A 23,974-nucleotide genomic window follows, 5' to 3' on the forward strand; every position below is an offset into this window, starting at 1 on the left:
ACTGTGTTAGCCAGGATGGTCTCGATCTCCTGATCTCGTGATCTGCCCGCCTTGGCCTCCTAAAGTGCTGGGATTACAGGCGTGAGCCACCGCGCCCGGCCAGAAAAACTCTTATCAATTCCCTTTATAAGGGGCACCTAATTTCATTCATGAGGGAGGGGCCCTCATGCCTAATCACCTCTTAAAGCCCTGCCTCTTAATACTGTCGCACTGGAGACTCCTGAGTTTTGGAGGGTGCACATTCAAACCACAGCAGTGGGATAAGCCAGACACTCGGGTTTCCTATGGGTCCTCTCCATTTGGTTTTCCTGTTAAAGATTTAAAAGAGCAGAAACACTACTTTCTGCTGCATCATTAGAGAAAGGGCATTTGAACTTGGCCTTTGAACATGGCAGGATTTGGCCACTCAGAGATTGGGGGTGCCATTCCAGGTAGAGAGAAGAGCAAGGAGAATGGAGAGCACTTGGCATTTATGAGAATAGTGAGGGTTCATGTCAGGTTACATGAAGCTGACTCATGACAAATTAATTTGGAAAGGCAGGTTGTGACCAGGCTAAAGGCATCTGGACTTTGCTCTAGAGGAAATGTGAAACCATTGCAGATTTCTGAGCAGGCTGTTGGCCAGAGCTGCACTTCAGGGCGACTCACAACAGTGGTAGGAAGCTCTTTGGGAGCTGGGAATCCAGGGGAGAACAGAACGAGTAAGAAAGCAGCTGCACTGAGGCCCAGGCTGGGGTTGCTGGTTTCTGGAAAGGGGGTAGTGTTGGGGGAGTGGGGAGAGGGGTTAAATGTGAGCTTCTGAGGAAGTACAGGAGGGGTGAATTCCACCATGGAGAAGGTATTCAATAACAAGTCTACAGAGAAGTTGAGGAAGGTGGAGGAGTAAAGGACAATGATGTCCTCGAGAAACCTGCTCAAGAAACCTGAGGAGGCAAAAGCCTGATTCCAAAGTGTGAGAGAGCAAGAGCACACCCTGGGGAGGTGGGGTATCAAGTCCAAACCAAGGGTGAAGGGCAGGGACTCAGGTGCTGGAGTGTTTCAATGTGGATCTTGGAGTTGGCACTTTGCTGAGTGACCTTGGGCAAGTTACTATGTGGCCTTAGTTTCTATAAAATGGTGATCATGATGTAACCACTTGGTAGGGCTGTTGGAAGGATGGAAGGAGTTCAGAAACAGAAAGCTCCCAGCACAGAGCCTGGCCTGTAATAAACGGTCTATGTGTTTGCTATCACGAGGGTACTTTTAAAGAAATTTAGTGCAGATGAGTATAAATGAGACGTGGAGTGAGTAGCAGAATCAACGCAAGGTTTTTCTTATAATAGATGAGAGACTGTAAAACACATTTGCAACTGGGGAGAAGGACACATGGGAGAGGGAAGAAATGGAAGACACAGAAGATTTGTTGGAGGCAAATTCAGATCCAGGACAAAAGTACGGGAGTAAGTGCATGGGGAAAACTTAGTATTGGAGGAAAAATGGCCTCACTTTGCACTTGGAATAGCATCTACTTTCTTTACCTGGTCCTCTAAAGCCCTCCAGGGCCAGCCTCTGGCCTGTTTCTTCAGCCGTAATTCCTCCATTCTCCCCCACTGCCGTTTGTACATCTTGCATTTTCTGAGAGCTGCCAAGATGGTCATGGCCAGGCCTTCCTCTAGCTAGCCTGTCTTCCTGCAGAGCCCTTCCCTCAGCTTCTTACTTGGCTGAATCTGTTGTCTTACCCAGCTCTCACTTTAAATTCCGAAGTCCTTCCCTGACCGTCCGGTCCAAAGTAGCCATTCAACATTCATCACATTACCCGTTTCTCCATCTTTACATTGCATTGATCTTCACTCGGTGATTCCTTGTTTATTTATTTATTGGTGTACTGCCTGTCTGTCTTTGCCAACGTGTAAGCTTCATTACAGCAGAGACCTCTTGCCTGGTCATCACAGTATCCTTGGCTCCTGGCACATGGTAGGAGCCCAGTTAAATGTTTGTTGAATAAATAAATGAATACATCTTTCCGTAATATGTGAGAAAGTGGGAGGCAAGCCTAGGTGAAGAAGGCACTTAAAAAAAATTTTTTTTTGAGACAGAGTCTTGCTCTGTCACCCAGACTGGAGTGCAGTGGCACAATCTTGGCTCACTGCAGCCTCCACCTCCCGGAATCAAGTGATTCTCATGGCTCAGTCTCCTGAGTAGCTGGGATTACAGGCTTGCACCGTCACACCCAGCTATTTTTTTTTTTTTTTTTTTTTTGAGACGGAGTTTCACCCTTGTCGCCCAGGCTGGAGTGCAGTGGCGCGATCTCGGCTCACTCCAATATCCGCCTCCTGGGTTCAAGCAATTCTCCTGCCTCAGCCTCCCGAGTAGCTGGGATTACAGGCATGCAACACTATACCTGGCTAATTTTGTATTTTTAGTAGAGATGGGGTTTCACCATGTTGGCCAGGCTGGTCTCGAACTCCTGGCCCCCAGTGATCTGCCTGTCTCGGCCTCCCAAAGTGCTGGGATAACAGGCATGAGACACTGTGCCCGGCCATTTTTTTGTATTTTTAATAGAGATGAGGTTTCACCATGTTGGCCAGCCTGGTCTTGAACTTCTGACCTCAGGTGATCCACCCGCCTCGGCCTCCCAAAGTGCTGGGATTACAGGCATGAGCCACCATGCCCAGCCTTAAACCTTTTTTAAAAATATGTTTTAACATTCTTTGTGCTCAAATTCATGATCAATTTTTTTTTTTTTTGAGACGGAGTCTCACTCTGTCACCCAGGCTGGAGTCCAGTGGCACGATCTCGGCTCACTGCAAGCTCTGCTTCCCGGGTTCACGCCATTCTCCTACCTCAGCCTCCCGAGTAGCTGGGACTACAGGCCCCTGCCACCATGCCCGGCTAATTTTTTTTTTTGTATTTTTAGTAGAGACAGGGTTTCACCATATTAGCCGGAATGGTCTCAATCTCCTGACCTCGTGATCCGCCCGCCTCAGCCTCCCAAAGTGCTGGGATTACAGGCATGAGCCACGGCGCCCAGCTTCATGATCCAATTTTGTAAATGGTTGATAGATAGATGAAAAAAATTCTCTAATTGAAAGACATAAGGATCACTGTATGATCGGCAAATGTAGATAAATGAATATAATATTGATTCACTTCTAAAAGAAATATATTGATGTCTCCCACTATAATTAAATTTTAATCAAGTTCTTGGACTTCTAGTTTTTGCCTTATATATTTGGCTGCGTTCACGTTTGGACCCTTCACTTTATTAATTATTGTATCTCCTTTATAAGAGTGTACCATTCATATTACATAATATCTCTATCTTGTTTGGTCAGTTTTTCCACAACTAATCAAAATGCCTTGGTATTAATGTGACTCTTTTTCAAAGTAGCATGGACAATTTTGCTCTCATCATGTAGTCCTGGGTCTTTGGGTTTTATCTTTCTAAGACTGTAGATCTCAATCTTGAGTTTATCAATATAATCTACAAAAAATTCCAAATTAAGCCAGGCATGGTGGCTCATGCCTGTAATCCCAGCAATTTGGGAGGCCGAGGTGGGAGAATCACTTGAGGCCAGAAGTTTGAGATCAGCTTGGGCAACACAGTGAGACCCTATCTCAACAACAAATTAAAAAACTGCTGGATGTGGTAGCGTGCAAATGTATTGCCAGCTACTCGGGAGGCTGAGGTGGGAGGATCACTTGAGTGTAGGAAACTGAGGTTGCAGTGAGCCATGATTATGGCATTGTACTCCAGGTTGGGTGATAGAGAACTCGTCGCTGAAAAAAAGGACACTCCATATCACTTTTTGCCATTTTGTGTGTGTTTACACATCTATCTATCCACATTGTGCTTAATTTGGACATTACAACCAAGTGATTTTTCTCCATTATAAAAGAAATTGCATCATTTTCTTTTTTTGTTTTTAATTTTACTTTAAGTTCTGGGCTACATGTGCAGAATGTGCAGGTTTGTTACATAGGTATGTATACATGTGCCATGGTGGTTTGCTGCACCCAACAACCCGTCATCTAGGTTTTAAGCCTTGCATGCACTAGGTATTTGTCCTAATGCTCTCCCTCCCCTTGTCCTCCACCCCACAGCAGGCCCCGGTGTGTGATGTTCCCCTCCCTGTGTCCATGTGTTCTCATTGTTCAACTCCCAATTATGAGTGAGAACATGCAGTGGTTGGTTTTCTGTTCCTGTGTTAGTTTGCTGAGAATGATGGTTTCCAGCTTCATTCATGTCCCTGCAAAGGACAGGAACTCGTTCTTTTTTATGGTTGCATAGTATTCCACGGTGTATATGTGCCACATTTTCTTTATCCAGTCTATCATTGATGGGCATTTGGGTTGGTTCCAAGTCTTTGCCATTGTAAATAGTGCTGCAATAAACATACGTGTGCATGTGTCTTTGTAGAATAATTTGTAATCCTTTGAGTATATACCCAGTAATGGGATTGGTGGGTCAAATGGTGTTTCTGGTTCTAGATCATTGAGGAATTGCCACAGAGTCTTCCACAATGGTTGAACTAATTTACACTCTCACCAACAGTATAAAAGTGTTCCTATTTCTCCACATCGTCTCCAGCATCTGTTGTTTCCTGACTTTTTAATGATTGCCATTCTAACTGGCATGAGACGGTATTTCATTGTGATTTGCAAGGAAATTACATCATTTTCCACTGAACCTAAGTTGCAGTTCCATTCTGCCTAAGACCACCAAACTCACCTGCCCCACTATTATACCTTCTGGATGTCAGTGCAAGTTCATGGACAAGAGAATATTTGTAAAACTGCACTGGATTTCTGTTGAGAAATGCTATGTTTTCAAAAGGTGAAAAAATGTAGACATGTATTTTCAGACCTTTTATTTTTCAATCATAGCACTGGAATTCCTTGATGGTTTATGAAAATAAATGTTTTTCTCACTTCTAGGCCATTTAAAAATATATAATATGGAGTTGAAGTTATTAATAGAAGTAACTAAGGGGGAGAGAGAACGGCACTTGTACTATTGAGTATCTGCATATTAGAAGCAAGTGCTGTTATATTGCCAGACTATATAAAATAACAAGTGTTTCTAGTGCACTGAATGAATGTATGGTTTAGAAAACATTACTAATTACATGCGTATTCATTGATTTATTCACTAAGTACTCACTGAGGGTCTACTGTGTACCTGAGTCTAGCCAGAGGCTTGTGGTGGAGAGCTGAGCAGGTCAGGTCAAAACTTATGTTCTTGCTATTTCTTTGGGTGTGGGTGGTTGGACGGTTAGCTCAGTGGTCTCGGATGCTGGAATTTATTCTAATAAGTTTCTGAGCTGCTTCACAAACCGAGAGGGTTGGGGGAACTATAGCTGAGTCATCTCCTTTTCCTCCTCTTCCTCTTCCTCATTCTTCCCCTCCTCCCCACCGTCCGTTACTATTATAGGAAATTTGAACTGGAATGAAAAAAAATCAGTGTTACAAAAGTGGTCACTTTTTGGAATAATTCTACACTTACATAGTGTGTTCTAGTGATTAGAAAAAAAAAAGCCATCATTTTAGGCTAGATGTTTCAGAATGATCACAATGCTACCACTGTTTTGCCCTTACCTTAAAAAATAAAGTGCTTCCCCTAAGTTTGATCATTTACTTGTTAGCATAATTTGGCCATTAAACATTAAGCATTGTTTGAGACCCGTAAGTCAAGCCAGGCTATGGTGAAACAAAATTAGCAAAATTTGAATTGATGCCGGAAACTGGTGAAGCCGCGATAGATTTAAGGACCAATTTGCCAGGTTACCGTCTGCAGGTTCTGCTATGGACCAGGTGGGGGCAGCAGAGAGCTGGCTGTGGTCTCCAGAAGGAAAGGCCAGCACCTGCCTGTAGATTCCAAGGCACAGGTGGACGGGGTAATGAGCTACGAGGTAGAGTCAAGGTTTGGACTGCATCTGAGAAGGGAGGAAAGCAAGAGAGTTAGAAACACCATAAAGATCAGACTGCAGAGCAAGCCAGAATGGAAGTAGGACAAAGAACTGGTGTTAAGTCAAAGAGCAAAGGTGCAGGGGACACAGGGAGGAGAGGTTGGGTGGGCAGACAGGAGATGCCCGAAGGAGGCCAGCCTGCTTCACTGATGCCCCTTCCAGTACCTTCCCAACTCAGTGAGCCAGGTCCATACTTGGTCCTGTTTGGTATTCCAAGGGCAGTGGCTATGAAGGGACAGGGATGTGAGAGACACCAGCCATCTCTCTCTCTCTCCTGAGCTGAGATATTAATAATGAAAGTTCCTGTTTTATGAACAAATACTGAAATGAATGGAGAACACTCAACAATTTGGTAGCAATCAGGGTGTGGTAGTGAAGCGTTGCCTGGGCTTTTCCTTCTGGTTCCCGCAAAGGACGAAGGTCCTCAGCAGCCTCTGTCCATCTTGTGGGAGATTTTTCACAATCACCAAGGAAATATAGTTCAGTGCTCCTGTTTACTTAATGGATGGCTACACTTGAAACATCATGCTCTCCCTGTGTGGTCTTGTCATAATTATTTTCAAATGGTGCTAATTAGCAGACCCAACACATGGGCAGCCTTCCTTCCCCAGACTTGGCACCCTCACTCGCTGCATTTAGCACCCCTCGTGGGAAGGCATCCTGGAGATCCCTTATCTGCACCCTCTCTCCATCTACCCCTTCCCACTCATGGAAGCTGCCTCACCAGAGAAACTGCTATCTGATAAAGAACATCAACAAGTCCTAGCAGATGGCTGCTTACCTCAAGACACATACATTCACCAAAATCCTAGAAGAAGAAAAAGCTGTGTTTGGATGGTCCCTTAGAGCTAACTATAACATGTTCAAACTGTGTAAGGCAATTTGGAGATGGAGACAGAGTATGGAGAAAGAAAGACAAAGGGAGAATACCCAAAAGAGTTTTTGGAAAAGAAGAAAAATGTGTTCTTTATACATATAGATCCATAAAGATGAGGGTCTCACTCTGTCGTCCAGGCTGATCTTGAACTCCTGAACTGAAGGGATCCTCCTGCTGAAAAATTTGAGTTAGGCTTTAGAACGTCAAACTAAGACTGATTTTCTTGAGAAAGTGGATAGAAAATTTGCTGTTAGAGATGACACCAGTAACAATAGGTTTCTACTCTTAGCTATGCCTGGGGCAGCTTGACCGCCACTTTGTTGATCACATTAATTTACCTCTTCCTGCCTTTATTTCCCTTTCTGTAAAATGGGAATTAATGTGCTTGATGACAATATCTCCAGATGATTTTTAAGGCAAGAAGAGAGAATGTTGCTGACAGGCCCAGGGTTCTCTGGGTGAGAGGGTAACTGTGAATGAATGTGCACACAGAGCCTTTTATTAATGAAGCTCATCAGGGTGTCTGGTTTTTCTTGGTGGAGTAAACATCCACCCGTAGTATTCACTCAGTTTGCATTGTTCTGTCGCATTGTTTGTAAATCTTTTGAGTGATTACACAGCATTTGTTCCCTATTGTTCATAATACTCTTTACAAAGCTGACTATAGGACTCCAGTCCCCACTGGTTTGTTTGTTCTTTGCCACTTGGCAAAGGTTGATTGATTTTATTTTTCCTTTGGCCTGTGCTTCTTAGTGGCTTGAAATGAACACGGCTTTTTTTTTTTTTTCTTGTTTACCCCTTTGCCCACATTGTTAATAATAGAGTCGCCCTGGGAAGCAGAGTTTGCACAGGAGGAGGGTTTGATGTAAATTTGGAAGATTGCATTGTTTCAGATTTATTTTCTCAAATGCTGAAACTGCTTCTCAGCAGTTATTCTTCTCTACTCATGAAAACTCACACATTCTCTTAGGTGGTACTGTTAAACATGTTAAATCTGTAAAAAAATTAATAAAAAAAGTTAAACAAATGTAATGAAAGAAGCAGGAAGCAAGTGTATACACATGGTGGCCTGAGCAACTGGCTGTCATGGTTTGGTTTGATTATAGCTGTGTGAGGCACACGTATGGTGTTGCGTGGAACAGATGGATAGAAATGGTAAGAAAGATGAATCCAACCTAGTGCTTTTCAATTCTCCTTGCACATGAGAATCACCTGGAGAATTAAAAAAAATATATTGATGCCGGCTGGGCACAGTGGCTCGTGCCTATAGTCCCAGCACTTTGGGAAGCTGAGGCAGGCGGATCACTTGAGGTCAGGAGTGCGAGACCATCCTGGCCAACATGGTGAAACCCTGTCTCCACTAAAAATACAAAAATTAGCCAGGTGTGGTGGCACACGCCTGTAATCCCAGCTACTTGGGAGGCTGAGGCAGGAGAATCTCTTGAACCCGGGAGGCAGATGTTGCACTCAACCGAGATTGTGCCACTGCACTCCAGCCTGGGCAACAAAGCAAGACTCCTTATTAAAAAAAAAAAAAGTAGATGCCTGAGTCTCTCCCCAGAAATCGGAACATCTGTGGGTGTGGGTTCGGCATGGGTATTTGTAAAGTCTCCTTAGCTGCAAAGCCAAGTTGGGAACCACTGATAACCAACAGAAAAATGCTTCTGGAAGTGTCTCCAGGGAAGGAGTCCTAGCCTAGGATCAGACACCTGTCTGGGCTCAATACACACCACTGTTTTTTTTTTTTTTTTGAGATGGAGTCTTACTCCATCACCCAGGCTGGAGTGCAGTGGCGCAATCTCAGCTCACTGCAACCTCCACCTCCCGGGTTCAAGCGATTCCCCTGCCTTAGCCTCCAGAGCAGCCGGGACCACAGGCACATGTCACCACTCTCAGCTAATTTTTGCATTTTTAGTAGAGACAGGGTTTCACGCTGTTGGCCAGGATGGTCTTGATCTCCTGACCTTGTGATCCACCCCCCTCAGCCTCCCAAAGTGCTGGAATTACAGGCATGAGCCACCGCACCCAGCCACCACCGGGTTTTATAAACTCTCAGTAGGCCTCCTCTTCTGGCCTGGTCCCATGCTATCTGACCCTTCTCGACATTCAAAAAAAGTACTTTTCTTTAGTTGAACTCCAGGAACGTGAAGTGGCATTAAACAGAAGTATGAATTGCCTTTATTAAAATTGCAGTGGTCTTTTTCTTACCAAAGGTCCTGACCCAGTTGTGGAAAAATTTTCTTGAATGTGGGTGACACATCTGTTTCATATCTCTAAGGCAATGCCTCAGAGCCAGCTCCTTCCCCGTGTGATTCAAGGATGCCACGTGTCCCACATGTGGCCTGTTTCCTTCTCTTAATGTGGCCTAAAAGTCCCTTATTGAACTCCCGTTAGCTTTGTTTATTTATTTTTGAGATGAAGTCTTGCTCTGTCACCCAGGCTGGCGTGTGGTGGTGCAATCTCGGCTCACCGCAACCTCCGTCTCCCAGGTTTGAGCAAATCTCCTGCCTCAGCCTCCCAAGTAGCTGGGACTACAGGCGCATTCCACTGCACCCAGCTAATTTTTGTATTTTTAGTAAAGACAGGGTTTCACCATGTTGGCCAGTCCAGGCTACTCTCAAACTCCTGACCTCAGGCGATCTGCCTGCCTCAGCCTCCCAAGAACTCTCCTTAACTTTGAGAGTAAAAGCCAACCCCCTTTGCCTGGCCCATGAGGCCCCACACACCTTAGCATTCCTGTTACCTCCTCCACCTCCTCTCCTAACTCTGCCCTTTGCTGGTGCCAATTTGGCTGCACTAGTGTCCTTTTCATGACTGCAGCTGTGCCTGGGACACTCCGGTCTTTGCACTTGCTACTGTTCTGAGCTGTTTATGTCCAGAATGCTCTTCCAGCAGTTAGCTACTTGTCTCCTCTGAGTCTTCAGGTAGCTGCTCAATATCAGCTTCTCACTCACCGCCTGATCACCTGGCTTATAAGTCCAGTCCTTACCCTTGTACTCCCCATCTCTAATCCCTGCTTAATCATCACCTTAGCACTGTCACCATTTGACTTTCTTTCTATATATATTTTATTTATTGGTTAGTCGGCTGCTTCAATAGATACCATAAACTGGGTGGCTTAAAATCAGACATTTATTTCCCACAGTTCTGGAGGGTGGAAATCTGAGATCAGGGTGCCAGCATGGTCTGGTTCTGGTGAGGGCCTCTTCCAGGTGCAGACAGCCACCTTGCTTTTTTTCTTTTCTCTTTTTTTTTTTTTTTTGAGATGGAGTCTCGCTCTGTCACCCAGGCTGGAGTGCAGTGGCGCCATTTTGACTCACTGCAACCTCCACCTTCCAGGTTCAAGTGATTCTCCTGCCTCAGCCTCCTAAGTAGCTGGGACTACAGGTGCACGCCACCATGCCCAGCTAATTTTTATATTTTTAGTAGAGACGGGGTTTTGCCATGTTGGCCAGGCTGGTCTTGAACTCCTGACCTCAAGTGATCCACCTGTTTCGACCTCCCAAAGTGCTGGGAGGTCGTGAGCCACCACGCCCGGCCAGATGGCCACCTTCTCACTGTGTCCTCATGTAGCAGAAAGAGATCGAAAAGCTCTGTTTCTTTTGTAAGAGCACTAATCCCATCACAAGGCCCTGACGTCACAACCTAATCACCTTCCAAAGGCCTCACTTCCTATTGCCATCATATTGGGGGCTTGGATTTCAGCATATGGATTTTGGGGGGACACAAATCTTTCAGCCCATAATAGTTATAGTTGGCCTCCTCCCTTGTTCCACTAGAATATAAGCTTCACGAGGTCAGGGATCTTTGTCTATTTTGTTTACAGCTATGTTCCTAACACCTAGAACAATGCCTGGCACATTGTAGGTGCTCAGGACATAATTACTGGATGAAAAAAAGCGAACGGGTCTCCTTAACCCCTGAAATCCTGTTCGAGTCGCTGGATTTGCCTTGCTCCACTGGGATCAAGTCCTGGCTTGGTGTCCTTGTCTCCCAGGGGTAGGCGTCCCGTCTCTGGGAGGACTTGAGGCTCTCCTGGCCTGCTGCTTGGCCTCCTTACCTGTTCTGCCCACTCAGAGCCCTGCCAGCTGCCTGAGATGGCTGCCGGGCACGTCCTTGTTCCTGCTCAGTCAGCCAGCTGGGGCCTTGGTTTGGACCCTTCACTCATTCTTCTGTGAACCCACCTCTCACTTTCCCCTTCAAGAAGCACTCCCTGGTCCCCAGCTCGTCTTCTGAAATCTTGATGTGGTCAAGCCCAGTCTTGTTTGCACATCCCTGTGAATGATTCTTAATTATATTTCTGGCTGGCTCTGCGCAGTAGACCATAGAAATAACGATTGTTTCTGGGGTTGCGCTGGAGTGTGAGAAGGTGGGGAAAATGCCTCAGGACGATTAGACCGAGGAGACTCTGAGATGACTGATGAAACCTACGGCAAGAGCCTTCCACGCTCCTGATGGCGGGAGGGGACGGCGGTGCTGAGGGGTGGGGGAGGCTCAGGGGGAGCTGTTGAGGGTCCCGTGCTCCTCAATTCTCTAGCTTCTCAGGCGCCTAGATCTTGTCATTTAGAAGCCTCTGGAAGCACAGGGACTGTGGAAACTGGAAGCTGTTCTTGGACTATTTCGCAACACTTTTCTCCAGGAAAAAGAAAAAATAAAAAAAAAGGCTCATTCTCTTCGTCCCCAGTGTTACATAATCGAACATTTCCCGTGCTGGTTGAAATGAATATCCTCTTTGCCTGAATAAATAACGCACAGATTCTTCGGGACAGGCTGCTTCCTCCAGGCCGCCGCTTCCAAGGGATCCGGTCGCTTTGTGGGTTTAGTGGTGGCCCACAGCTGGACGCGGGGCCAGGACTTCCTTCTTGGGGTGGGGGAGGCGGTGCCTTCTGCCAAAATGTCTTTTAAACATCTCAACAAGTAGCAAACAAGGCCCCACCTGCGTCAGTTGTAGTGATTCCGGAAGACCTGCTCACCACGAGGTGCTGGGGTCGTTTGCAGCTGGCAATCTCCGGTGGCTGCAGTTTAAATAAATCTCCGAAGTGCAGAATCACCACACAGGGCGCGGAGAAACTGAAAAGTTAAAACATCTGGAGTTACAAACACTCACAGGCGTATCAGCTGTCTGCGTCCCCGTAGGAAAACTGTTTATCGGATGCTTTAGTATTCAACCCTTTATTTCCTAGCACAGGTTTTTGATTTTCACATGGAGTGTTTGATTATTTTCCCGTGCCCAAGTCACTGTTTTCATTGCCTGTTGTTTAATCTGTGTGCACCTTTGTCTTCACTCTATTTCCTTTGCTTTCCTATATGAGAAAAATAAATGGCACCATTGAATTGCACGGTAGAGGCTGATGCTATTCCAGGTGCTCAGGTTGGCTTTCCCATCTTTGGTTTCCTCCTGTAGGAAGTTTTTTTGGTATAAAGGTAAGGACAGAATTGGATCTCCCTGGAGGGAGTTTCATGTGTTTCTTATTCTGAGCTGCCAGGAGCTGGTTCACAGCAAAACTTGATAATTGCTGAGTAGACCTAAAGTTTTGAAAATCAAGATCTCTTTGGAGTTTTACAAGTAAAATTTCAAAAATGAGAAATGACTATCCCAGTTTATTTTAGAGGAAAGGTGCAGCTTGTAAACTTTCATGAATTTGGTAAAAGGGGGCTAATTTGAAAAGGAAAACTAATAGGCAAATTTACAAATTGTGAAAAATACCAGAAGAGTATACATGGAAGGGTTCATTCCATTTGCAGTGGTAAACCCATTCCTTTGATTCTGAATCTTGTTTAGGCTTCCTTAAGAATTTGATGACGTTCCCAGACTCTTCCTTCAGAGAAATGCACATGTGCTTATATACCTAAATGTTTGGATACGATTTCAGGGGATTCCAAATCCCCTGGGACCCCCCATGCGGCTGTTTGCGATGCAGAATGGAGTAAGAAAACCAGGAGAGGCTACAAAAATTTTATGAAATAGAAATATGAACATACAGTACCCAGCCAAAATTTAGTTGTGAGGAAAATGACGTTAAATGCATTCATTTTCTAAATGATGACAGAAAATTAGACTCATATTACTATCCGGTGAAGCATATTTTATGCTTATGGTGATATAGTGATCCAAATGCCTGCTCTTGGTTCTTATCCTCTTATCTTCCTTATGTCAATACTGGACTGCTTAAATATGTACTGTCTCCGATGTCATTATCTAGTTTTGTTCTTTGTTTTCTATGTTTTATCTTTTACTTCTTGTTCCTATTTCAAATACTTTGACGGTATTGGGACTTGGGGATATGTCTTTTCCAGTACAGATTTTGGTATTGTAGAGGGGAGCTTAACAAGCCCAGGTGGGTGTCCTTGGGGACTGAGGCTACTCAGTAGCCCTATAAATGGTCAGAGTCTGCTGTTTCTGTTGCTTGGAGAACAAGGTGAATGCAGGTCTCCTCGGATGCTGGGGATGATAGAGGGATGTGGATTGGAGAGGAACAGGACTTCCTGCCCCTTCAATTTAAATGGAGAGTCATTTGATCAAAAAAAAAAAAAAAAAACCACGTATGTTCACCAGGCCCTGTGTGAATTACCACCTTGGATGTGGGTGGAGTAAGCCGTATTCCCAGGTAGCCTGCAATCAACTGCAATCCATTGGTGGTAGGAGGCATGGGAGATACAGAAGTAACTCAGGACTAGATCGAATTGGCCATTTATCTAAGAATGTTATCAAGTGTTCTGTAAATGTGTAAATTCTGATTAGTTATCAGGTTGTCATACATTTTTTTCTTTTTGAGATAGAGTCTCACTCTGTTGCCCAGGCTAGAGTGCAGAGGCGCTATCTCAGTTCCCTGCAATCTCCACCTCCCAAGTTCCAGCAATTCTCTCACCTCAGCCTCCTAAGTAGCTGGGATTACAAGCATGCGCCACCATGTCCAGCTTTTTTTTTTTTTTTTTGTAGTTTTAGTAGAGATGGGGTTTCACCATGGGGCCAGGCTGGTCTCGAACTCCTGACCTCAACACATCAGCCCACCCCTGCCTCACAAAGTGCTGGGATTACAGGCATGAGCCACCACACCTGGCTGGGTGTCATACAATTCATCTGTCTCCCTTCCTAGACACAAGCTCCTCAGGGTCATATCTGTTCTTCCTTGCTGGCACAGAGGAGATGCTTCAGTAGTGCTTGTTGCTAGAGGAGAAAGGTACAAATGGCATGTGGAGAGATTCAGAGGAGGGTAGAATAGGCTGATGTTGGGCCATCAGGAAGGTCTCCATGGAGAAGGTGTTCTTTGAGAGGAACACCGAGGAGGAAGTGGTGGGATCACACCTGACCTAGATAGAGAAGGGGCTGAAATCCAAGCATAGGATGCTGGGAGCAGGGAAAGAGAGGTTGACTGAAGTCGAAGGCTGGAGAGGTTGGCTGGAGATGGGTGATCAGGGATATGGTGAGTGGTTTTTGCTTAATTTAGTCTTGTAGTAACACGATGAGGGTGATTAATCGGGAACATAATCTGGTGAAGGTATGTTAGATGGATTCGAAATGGTAGAGGCTGTAGGCAACCATTGCAAAAGTCCAGCTGAGAGCTGAAGAGGATCTGACTTGTGATAGGGAGTTGGAAAAAGAAGGGATGGAGGCTGGAGGTATTTTGGAGATACAGCCTGAAGTTCTTATAATCCGAACTTCCCCAGAATATCTCAGCCCAAGAGTAAAAATAGGATGAAAACAACAATAACACAATAATATTTTATCTCTGCTTTCTATCAACTGTTTGCAACTTGCAATTCTTTCCAGTTCTTCCTTCCTGCGGGGCCAGGTGAATAGGCAGGTGCTGAATATCACTGCTGGGCTCACAGAAGCCCCCAGCGCTGGGGGGCCAAGGCTGCGGCTGCTGGGGCCAATCAAAGGCATGCATAGGCAGGACCCTCTTCCACTAAGCTACATTGCAAACGGGAAGCCTCAAGGCAGGCGCTTTCCACTGCTAATTGGTACCTGGTACAGGAATCAAGGCTTCACTTTGTTTGTTCTCAGTGGTTTACAGAGATTTTTCTTCTGTAAAGTCACTGCTCTTTTCACTAAAATTCCGGTGTTTGTGCAAGTTGGGAAGTTAAACTTAGCAACAGAGTCTCTGCTGTATTTAAATATCATTTTTGTCTGACACTGACCTCTTGTCCTTAGAGGAAATATGCGAATTTCTCCTTTCTGCTCAGAAGTACACCTTAGTAGTTGACGAATGTAAACTACCCGAAGGGCCAGCCTTCTCTGGATCCTACTTGAGACCTTGCTTCCCACTGAGAAGTGTGTGCATTTGTGTATCTGGTGACCGAGCTGGCTGGGAGAGTGGGGAGAAGAAAGACTGAGGGGCAGGTGGGGAGTAAGAAGGGTCAGAAAGCTATTTTGCTTCAGCAGTATCAATAATGTTTTTGTTTTAAATCATTGTCTTCTTCAATGTTGCTTCCTTTGTCACTTCTGTAAATATGATAGCCCATTTATTCTTCTAATAGAAAAATTTTCATAATTATTTCCTCACATGAGATGTTTATGGCTTTGTGTATATGTGTGTATATAAAGAGGAGGCGCATAGTTTATGAAAGCAGATTTTAAAAGCCTTTCTACAGATGAAATGTAAGGTTCAATTGCATTTTTTCTTTTGGAGATGGGTTTTACTCTGTCACTCAGGCAAAAGTGCAGCAGCAGGAACGTGGCTCACTGCAGCCTCAAACAGTTCTTCCACCACAGCCTCCAGGTAGCTGGGACCACAGACATGTGTCATCACACCCAGCTAATTAAAACAAATTTTTTTTTTTTTTTTTATAGAGACGGGGTCTTTCTACATTGCTCAGGCTAGTCTTGAACTTCTAGGCTCAAATTTCTTGATTTTTTTCCAAAAGTATTTTTTGCTTGACATTGTCATTTGAAGAAAGATAGTTTTAAAAAAATTTGAAGAAAGAGACTATTTTTATCCCTATAAGCTTGAACTAGGGCTTTCATATTGAGTAAAAGATAGTATACAGTGTCATTGAGGATGCGTCATATTATGGCTCTGTTGTCAAACACTCTAGATCTGGACACTGAAAAGTGGACTACTGATGGATTTTGTGCCTCTGCTATAAAAACCAGCACCTGGGGCTGGACGCAGTGGCTCACGCCTGTAATCCCAGCACTTTGGGAGGCTGAGGCAGGTGGATCACAAGGTCAGCAGATCAAGACCATCCTGGCTAACATGGTGAAACCCCATCTCTACTAAAAATACAAAAAGAAATTAGCCGGGTGTGGTGGCAGGCACCTGTAGCCTCAGCTACTCAGGAGGCTGAGGCAGGAGAATGGCGTGAACCGGGGAGGCGGAGCTTGCAGTGAGCCAAGATGGCGCCACTGCACTCCAGCCTGGGTGACAGGGCGAGACTCCATCTCAAAACCAACCAACCAACCAACCAACCAGCCAGCACGTAGGCCCCGGATGAGTGTTTAGGTAGCTTAACACTCTTAGGTTACACTATTCTGATGGGAAAGACCACCAGAGGTGCCCTTGGATACCTGGTAATAAGGGCTATGGAAGAAATTATGGAAATTCTACAACCCTGTCAGTGACCCATGCAGCTCTAGCCAGACCCTGCCATATGCTCATGGGTTCAGAGCCCCATATGTGTCATCTCAGCTCATTGGTTTTCTCTGTTCCTGCATAACTTCACTTGCTAGGAGCCTTTCCTTACTTTGGCCTCCATGCCACCCTGAGACATGCCCTTGTCCTTTGTGGCTCATGACCTCAGTGCAGGTTTCCAAATTCATACCCTCAGAGCAGTGCAGTTTTCCCAATTCATACCCTCAGAGCTTGAATGATTGGTCCAGTTCATCTTTTTCACATTTGGTCATGTCCTAGGTCACTGGCCAGTCTATAGTTTGGCTGTTCTTTGGTTGGGTGTCTCACCATGGTCCAGTTAGCTGTGATCTGAAGTGGGCGTAGGGTGGGGAGGTTGTGTGAACTTGAGTTGGTTGTTCAAGTAACAGGAGCTGAGAGCATGGCAATTTTCCTTAGAACAATAGTGAGTGAGTGGTCAGGTACTGATTGATATCTCCAGGTAAGCAGAGTTTCAATTTTGGTTGCTCTTCATGAGGAAAGCCAGAAGCCCAGAGCTGTTTTGCTAGAGTGATAGAACTGAGATAGTGTTTTGAGCAGTGCCCAGTGGGACCATCTTTGCTGAGAAGAACGAATAAAGAATTTTGGCAATTAACTATGTAACTGAGTCCCAGACTCTGCTATCATCTGGGGTGGAAGATAAAAACACACAGTCCAAATAAAAAACCTGATTTTTTATTTTAGCCTGAATCACCCAGATCACAGCAGGATTTTGCTTGAACAACCCAGACAGATTGCATCCATTTTCTGCTTTACTTTGCTTGTGGAAGCCAGGCTGTTAGTGGTTTCTTCTGGAATGGGAGAATGTATCAAAAAAAGATTGGAACCTGAAAAATTTCTAGAATTTCATTGTTCTGTGCTTCTTAATAAACAATGTGACACTATCAAGGAACGTATGTTGACCCTCTTTTTTTAAAAAAATAAAGATGTAGTGATAACATGATTTTGATGAAATGTCAGGCTTTATTTTTCATTTGAAAAATGTGTGTGAGGGAATCAGGTGTAATGGCATGATGCTTCTCTTTGAATTATACTTACGAGATTAAATTTGTCCTGTGTTTCAATTACACTGTATTATACTGCTTCATTTAAATTGTTGTTTTCTTCTTTTTTAATGGTCCAACCTAATTGTCCAATAGTGATGAATGCAATTTAATTAGACACTTTTCCTTAAAGGATATATATATATTTTACCTATAGGAAAGCATAGAATAGTTTAAAAAAATGTATTGGTCCAAGCACACATTTTTATTTTTAGTGATTTCATTAGAACGATAAACTTCAAAATGATTCATAACAACCTTTCTGGATTGATTTGATGGAACTGTTTTTACCCATTCACTGATAAACCTGTCAACAGTTTCCTCTCATGACACATACAAAGCACGTGTGTTCCCATAGTGCGTCCTTGTGTGTAATTCCTTGTGCTGGTTCAGATTCTGAAATGGAGCGTTAAAAGCATGGGGGCTTGAGTTGGTCCATGTGAGTTTGAACCCTGGCCCCAGCTGGTATAGGTACTTAATCTCAGTATCCCGTGGTTTCCTCAACTGCAAAATGGGTTTTTAGTAGTACCTACCTCACTGGGTTGCTACAAAGATGCTTAAACTAGTATCTGACATCTAGTACAGCCAGCCCTCCGTATCTGTGGTTCCACATCTGAGGATTCAATCAACCTCCAGTTGGATAAAAAATATCAAGGAAAATAGCTGCATACTAGGGGGGAAAAAAAAAAGAAAAGAATATCCAGGAAAAAAAATTGTGCCTGTACTGAACATGACTTTGCTCTTTTCATTCTCTACACAATATAGTATAACACATATTTACTTCACATTTACATTGTTTCAGGTATTATAAGTAATCTATGGATTATTTAAAGTATACAGGAGGATGTGCATAGGATATATGTAAATACTACGTGATTTTATATCAGGGACTTGTCCTGGAACCAATACCCCAACCCTAATACCAAGGGATGACTATATATGCTCAGAAGACATTTGCTGTTATTTTTATTCTCTTGCACTCAAGAAAGCACATATTGGAATGCAAATGAATAGCAATAATAGTTTTTTAAAGGATAATTAATCTAATTTATAATTTACATACAATTTACATTGTACATTTGTATTTTCTAATGAAAAGGAAATAATCTATAACCTTCAGTTCAGAATTCATTAGCTGTCCTATTTTGAGAACTGTTGCTCTATGTAATTTTCACCTCTGTATTGATGTGTAAAGCTGGTTTTAACAGGTAGCTAAATGCTGTTTGAAAAGCATACTTCACCTATTCTGGCAAACAAAATAATTGAAAGATTTAATTAATTTAGAAAAAAATACTTCGCTTTCAAAACACTTAAACTGTTCAGAGCATGTTATTCAATAATCTACCTTTCACCAGAAATCATAATAAAAACAATAAAAATGCTTATAGAACCCCCACAATGTGTTAGTATACATGATTATTCCTTGTGTAAGTGAATCTTGTTGAGATTTTATGTTCAGTCACTTGAAATTAAATACATATTAACTAAAATGTGTCCTGCTCTATGTATTCTGGAGAAGTTCCTCTCAGACAAATTTACATATTTAAATTATTTTATGGGCTAACTGACAAGTACAGAGAAGATTGAAGACAGTTAAGATCATTTATTTCAAAATGTTTTAAAGTATTGATTATTTATTTTGGTTTTCTTTCTTTCCCATGCCAGTTTTGAGATGCACCTCTTACTTGGCAGGTGTTCCTCTGTACTGGGTACTGGGACAGAGAGAAATACAGTAGCAAGAGAGAGATCCTGCCTCCACCCCATTCTACCATTCTCACTGCCAGAAAGCCAGCCTTTTTCAAGGCTTGTAGAGAAGAAAAAGCGAAAATATTTTAAAAAACTCATTTAAAGTACCTAGTGTGCCGGGCGCGGTGGCTCACGCTTGTAATCCCAGCACTTTGGGAGGCCGAGGCGGGCGGATCACAAGGTCAGGAGATCGAGACCACGGTGAAACCCCGTCTCTACTAAAAATACAAAAAAAATTAGCCGGGCGTGGTGGCGGGCGCCTGTAGTCCCAGCTACTTGGAGAGGCTGAGGCAGGAGAATGGCGTGAACCCGGGAGGCGGAGCTTGCAGTGAGCCGAGATTGCGCCACTGCACTCCAGCCTGGGCGACAGAGCGAGACTCCGTCTCAAAAAAAAAAAAAAAAAAAAAAAAAAAATAAAGTACCTAGTGCATAAACCACACTAGACATAATGAGATATTAAAATGTCAATATTTTAAAAAATTTTTAATATGATTTTACAGCCCCTTTGCCACTTTAAAATGTTTGTCTTAGTGTTAAACAAACAATCAATAACCTCATAAACTTAAAAATTGCTGCAGGAAATACCGGACAGTTTATGGAAGGATCATATGACAGAAGGAAGGGCTGAAGAGTGTGAGAAGCTAGACCTCTGCAGGTTACCGAAGTCAAGAACCTCATTAATCAGTAACAAGAAGTGCAGAGCGGGCTTTTGAGTCCATGCCTGAGTAAGAAAGTCCCAAAAAACACTCACAGAAGATATTTCCTTGCCCCTGCTTTTAGTTTAGCTGTAGCTAACTTTGGATTAACAAAATTTATGTGCTGAATGATGTTTTATTTTTTTTTCCAACTCCACATGCCTGTCTACACTTCAAGCTTTATTATGAATAAAGAGAAAATCGGCTGGATCGTATAAAAAATATTTCAGGCAGATTAACACATGATTTACCTCTTCTTGAACATCCATGTTAATGGAGGTGCTAAGAAAGTTAGATTCGGGCCTGGCTTGGCAAAAGCAAGGCCACCCCCTCCTCTATTTTTTCAATGAGATTTTCCAATCCTAGTCAAATGGTGGTGCTAGTTCTTTATTTTTGAGTTACTGCATTTCCTAATTTCATGGTCATAACAGCCTCCTGTCTACCGACTCAGAACGGATTTTACCAAAACTGAAAATGCAGGCTCCATGCTCAGAAGCTCTTTAACAGGCTCGAAAGGTCCATGCTCCTTTCTCCTGCCCATTCTATAGCATAAGAAGACAGTCTCTGAGTGATAATCTTCTCTTCAAGTAGGTACTCCTATTTCTTCTCAATTTGTTTTTTCCTTTTTGATATAATGTGCTACTGTTTACAAGCATATTGTAACTTCAGAGCTTACCTCTCATCTTTAAAAAATGTTCATTTTTTTGTCTTTCTGCTCCAAAGATATTTTGCAAAGTTACTGGCAAGTATTCCTGGGATGATAAAATGTGAAATCTAAACTTGGTACAGTGGAAAATTCACTTCTAGAATAATATTTAGCTGAGGCAGAGGGCAATCCGACTACCCTTTTCTTAGTACAGCACACACAGGCTGCCTGTCTGTTCCAGATAACATAAATTTATTGGATCTAGCACTAGCTAGGAGACACTGTATTGTTGAACTGTGTTAGAATTTTATAAGTTCTTAATTGGGCAAATCTCAGAGTAGCATGAACACACTACCTGTTTTCTTAATCTTTGGAGCCCTAACTTATGTGAGTTTGAACTAAGCGATGTGAATAAGCCATTATTTGTTTCCTAAAGGCAGTCAAGTTTTCTGAAAAGCTACACATTTAGCAGCACAAGAACGAGCCCCTCTGTCTTGAAATTGGCCTCTGATTTTAAGCAAGCTCTTTTGAGTCCTAGTGTCCCATTTTCTCAGTTCCTTTTTGCCTCACGATGGCACATACATAATGACTCCACCACATATAGCAGTGGGCTACTCGGGTAATGATGTGGCAGTCACAAGACAGGGCAGAATACTTTCATTTTGGTTAGAGGAATGCCACATGTCTTAGGAAATGCTCGTTGAACTGTAAGTTTCATACTTTGTCAAGAAGATAACCAGTGTTCTCTCAAACAAGTCCGTAGGAGCCAACATGATTAAAAGATTTTAAAGCAATTTACTCGATAGAAAGGTTGGGCTTAATGAGGACTTGTGATCATGGCAATGGTTCCTGCTTAAAGGTGCCAGATTTTTAATGCTTTTATGTGCCAGATCTAATAGGCTTACAGAGCAACTCCATGTATATGAGGTTGCTGGGAAACTCATCTGGTTTTGAATGTGGTATATACATATTTTAATGTTGAGAGTGAACTTAGGAAGACCAGGTAGAAGTATTTGAACTGAATTCTGAAATGTACAGAGAACTTAAATTGGATGAGAATGTTTGAGAACCATGGATGGTTCAGGGTCCATTTGTATACCATAAAATCCCTTCCTATTTCTCAAAAGCAAATGTTTTCTTTGATTTCGTTAATATCCTGTGATGACTGCCCACTAGGCCTTGGAATGCATGCAGATAATGCTGTAGCAGTTGGATAAAATACTCTAGAATGTCAGATTTTCAAGGAAATTAGAAATAAAAACAATGTAGGTAAAAGATACGACATGTAGGAAAAAAGCAAAATTTTCCTTAAGAATACAAGGGTCGTATTTACAAGTAGAAGATTTTTCTTGGACACTTGGAGATACTTGTTTCGTTTTATTGCTCGTGACAGTCAAGGAAAGGAATAAAGCTCTTGCGTCTTAAACTTGTAGCAAGAACAAAGTCCAACTATCTTTCGTTTCTGATAACTCTGTGTCTTTTTGTTCAATATTGGGTTTAGAGCTAGCTACCGTCTATCCTCTCTTCAAACACTCACTCTAAACCTCCACACAGTATAAGTATTTACATCAGGCATCTGCTAAACATTTTCACGTGGTTATCTGCAGGTCTTCTCTGAGTCTATCTGCATTCATTTATCCTAGTTGGTCAGAAGAATCCCTTGGGCTGAGGGCCTGGTGGTTGAGTTTAGTTTGCTTTAAATAGGGAACAGCTGTGCTCCATAACTGCAGATTGGCTATTTGGAAAAAAGGGCAAGGAAGAGAGTGACCCAGCTCTGGGTAGACCATCCACACTGTAAAAAAAACTCACAGCATAGTTTTCGTCTATGGCAGTGGAGATATGGTCCTGTCCATCCACCTCTATCAGGAGAGGGTCTCCCTTGTTAATCTCTGAGAAAGAGGCGCCATCTGTGAAACCTCCTGGGTATTGTCTAATGAAGTGCTATTTTCAAAGGCATGCACTGTACAGGTAAGAGTGATGATGGTGTGCCTGTCTTCTGGGCAACATCTCATTAGACTTCCTCTGAATCATTCCCACTGGACACAACAGCAAAAACATACACATCATTGAGTTTTATGGTTCTATCTAAGGCGTATAACATTTTTCTCTCTGAAAGTCTGTGATTCTTTCAGAGAATGAAGGGGCTTACCCTATCCATCTGCCCCTAAGAATATTCTGCTGGAAAGCTGATACCTCTGCTCAGGTTTTCCGCAGCAGATCACTCTTCAGTAAGAATTCTGATATTAAGTAGTTTAATTCAGATCCATGGAAAATGACTGAGTACCAGCCATGGCTCCCACCACTCTCTAGCTGTGCAATTAGAGGCAGATTATTTCACCTCCTGCCTTGAATTTCTCATCTGCAAAGTGGGAGTACTAAGAGTAGCTACCAGATATAACTATATGGAATAAATGACATTAAGCCACTCATTAAACTCCTTGCAGTCTCCAAGCATTAGAAACTCAGTATGAGGAAGTTACTTCTATTCTTTTTTTTTTTTAAGAGTAACTGGCATTTATTGTGTACTTATCTCAATCTTTTAACATTTTAAATTAGTTTTAATTATTTTTATGACAGCTTTATTGAAATATAATTCACATACCATAAAATTCACCCCTTTAATATGTATAATTCAGTGTTTTTAGTGTACTCACAGAGTTGGGCAACCATCACCACTATTTAATTCCAGAACATTTTCATCACCTATCTATCAACAGTCACTCCCTATTTCTCCTGTCTTCCTGTACTTGACAATCACCAGTCTACTTTCTGTCTTTATGGATTTGCCTATTTGAAACATTTCATGTAAATGGAATCATTCATGTCTGTGTCTGATTTATTTTACTTAGCATGTTTTCAAGGTTCATCCATGTTGTAGCATGTATTGGTACTTATAATATTCCATTCTACGGATATGCCATGTTTTGTATTCTAAGCCTAGCACAGTGCCTGGTACTCAATACATGTTGGTTGAATCAGTGAAATAATTCAAGGTCAGCACCAAAGCTGCTAGGAATTTATGAACATCTGATCATAACTGGAAACTTGATCTAAAAAACAAAGGGCAGTCAATCCAATCAACTGAGCATACCATCTGTTGAAATGGTGCTGCTTCTGTAATGAGTATAAAGTGTTGGAAGAGAAAGTCCAGGAAGCTCCATCATTCTTCCTTCCATCATTCCTCTCCTTTGTGACTATCTTTGTGATGAGAAGGGTAATAAAAAAAATCTTGCTGAGATGAGCGTGTCAAAAACGTGTTACAAATGCTTCACATTCCCGTTCACATCAACAGAAGCATGTTGCTTCATTGTTGGGCAATGTCTTAGTCCATGTACACATAGAGCTGTATGCTGATTTTTTTTTTGAGATGGAATCTCGCTCTTTCACCCAGGCTGGAGTGCAGTGGTG

General features: G+C 42.9%; 1 protein-coding gene across 2 annotated transcripts in view; it reads left to right on the forward strand.

The window, feature by feature from the left end:
• Window positions 1-20,369: 20,369 nt before the first annotated feature.
• Window positions 20,370-23,974, forward strand: part of ESR1 (estrogen receptor 1) — a 411,090-nt gene continuing 407,485 nt past the window's right edge. The window contains exon 1 of one of the 2 annotated variants that reach the window (XM_055267514.2): window positions 20,370-20,507. The gene's annotated coding sequence lies outside the window, so the exon portion shown is untranslated. The remainder of the gene's footprint in view (window positions 20,508-23,974) is intronic. The other variant, XM_055267503.2, reaches the window with a different exon arrangement.

The sequence above is a fragment of the Symphalangus syndactylus genome, chromosome 2 (assembly GCF_028878055.3).
Source record: "Symphalangus syndactylus isolate Jambi chromosome 2, NHGRI_mSymSyn1-v2.1_pri, whole genome shotgun sequence".
Lineage (NCBI taxonomy): Eukaryota > Metazoa > Chordata > Mammalia > Primates > Hylobatidae > Symphalangus > Symphalangus syndactylus.